This window comes from Coenobita brevimanus, chromosome 60, assembly GCF_032717465.1.
Source record: "Coenobita brevimanus isolate Jiangsu-jjx chromosome 60, ASM3271746v2, whole genome shotgun sequence".
Taxonomy (NCBI): Eukaryota; Metazoa; Arthropoda; class Malacostraca; order Decapoda; family Coenobitidae; genus Coenobita; species Coenobita brevimanus.
In genome coordinates this window covers 36,510,223-36,512,698 of record NC_137013.1, presented here as the reverse complement: position 1 = coordinate 36,512,698, position 2,476 = coordinate 36,510,223, and positions in this window count along the sequence as shown.

Below are 2,476 nucleotides of genomic sequence, written 5' to 3'. Positions count from 1 at the left end.
CACAAGTAACGTGAAGGCGTGGTGCACGAACACCTCCCTCCGTGGTCAGCTGATGACTGTTTACCTCCTGCGTTCGGAGGTGTGCATTGGCTCTGACCTTGCTCCAGTGTTGAAGCCACAGCCCTAACGCCGAACGCATCTAAAGATGAGTGTCTATCAACAACCAACTAGTTTTATAAGAGGTTGGGCATTAGTCTGAGCATTATATATACTATGATAACCTGTCAGATAACCGTGGTATTATATGAATGCCTGAACAAAATATAGTGCGGCAAAACGAGAGGTGCCCTCCTGTCGATGAAATTCTTAATAAGTATGCGCAGCATTAGTGACCCATTTTCTCTTTTTGAGTGGAAGTACACGAATGAATAAGAAAAGAAATGCACTCAACTGTAGAAGGATGGTTGTTTGGCATACCGAAATGAAATTTTTACAATAAGGATTGCCGATTTACGGGCGGGAAGTGCGTTTGCGCGAGGCAGACTGAGCAGACGACACTGAATGGAAGATGCTCGGGACAGGGCAGGATCAGGAGACCATTTTCTCACTATTTCTACTCATTTCTTCGTACTGCTGAAAGAGAACTCCTCAAACTGTGTTTTACTATCACTGTTAGTGACTCTGAAATACGTGTGTACTGGTTATCGCGTGAGGTAGTGTCAAAACAGGCAGAGTTGATAAGATGATGTGTATCTGACAGATGAATAAGGCCAAATCCGTGTAGGCTCGGCATTCCTGAGACGCTGAAACCCCGTGAATCAGTAGTGGAGAGTGGAGTGGTGTGATGTAGTGTGGTGGTTGTGTGGTGACGCGCGGTGTGGTGATGGTGTAGGCTGAGGTGGTGACGCAGGCTGTCCTCATGGGTCCACCTCTCACCATCTCTTCCTGCTCTCCCGCTAGCATGATGCCCGACGCTGTGAGTATACAAGTGTCATTTCTTCTTGTTCACTTGATTCACAGTTTAGGAAATACATTGAATCAAACTCTGTGCTAATCTGTACTCGTGGGACTGAATGCCTGTTATAGTGTGGATGTTTGGCGATGGTCTGACTACGCTAGAGACAATTGTTTGGAACCATATTATCTGTTTTGATCGTTAATGATTTTGTAACTTAAATTGCATATTGGCACCTGATGGTAGAGACAACAGAGGTGTTGTGGTATTACCATGGCAACTGGTAATGAGGTATGGTAAGGAGGCAAACTGTGTAAATATTAATGTATGCCGACTGCATTTCGGTGATGGCCCCGGACTGTACATTAGTCAGTTTACTGTAAACGAAATTGTGATACGCTCTTAAGTGTATTGTCTTACATGGAATATTATATTATAAATTATATTGTAAACTGGCAATGTTGGACAGACATGTGATGATGGCATGGATTACAACTGAATTTCATTTGTTGTGCTGGAGTGTGTGGTGTTTTTAGCATTCCGTAGTATGTTAACCGAAATAGAACGAAAACTTAACAAAATATCAGGTGCTTCTGACTTTTCAAGTGCTTATGAAAATGTGATTTACTTGCCTTTTTGACATTAGAAACCATAGCTACTGTGATTTGAAATATGTAATGTTTATGCCAGTGTCACCACTTTTATAACAGATAAACAACATTCTTTCACAACAAATCTCCAGTATTTAGTGACGTGTTGAGAGATTAGTTACCGGTAGTTTTAAGAATGATTAAGAAACAACCTGACCAGACCTAACCATAAAGAGTACAGCTTTTTATCCCATACTTTGGTGTTTATTTATTTATTTATTTTTTTTATTTTTGGATCTCACTGGTATTTTTGTTCTTCTAACAGGGGTATTATTTGGTCTGAACATTAATTTATGTGGCAAATTATGGTCCTGAATGGTGTACCTGATTTGAAATATGTTGATGTTTATGCAAGTGTCATTGCCTTGTACGGTATCTGATAAAGAACATTCTTTCACTCCAAATCTCCAGTATTTAAAAGTGATGCTTTGGCAAATTAGTTAGTTTTAAGAAATCATGAAGGCTTTTGAAACATCCTGACCAGACCCTACCATACAAAGCACATCTTTTGATCCCATCCATTGTTTATTATTATTATTATTATTATTATATGGTTTTAGGTGTTTAGATGTCGTTCCCGTAGAATGGATATAAAGGGAAGGCTGTATGAGGGTGTAGTGGTACCGACTGCATTATATGGGGCTGAAACATGAAATATGGGTGCAGCAGAGAGGAAAAGTTTGAATGTAATGGAGATGAGGTGTCTGAGGAGTATGTGTGGAGTGATGCGTATGCATCGAGTGAGATATGATGAAGTGCGAAGGAGAACTGGAGTTAATGCAGGTGATTGCTGATCGAGTTGAGCTGAGAGTGTTGCGATGGTTTGGGCATATGGAGAGAATGGATGAAGAGTGATTGGTGAAGTAGATAACTGGATCGGATGTGAGAGGTGTAAGGCTTAGAGGAAGACCACGAATTGGATGGATGGACA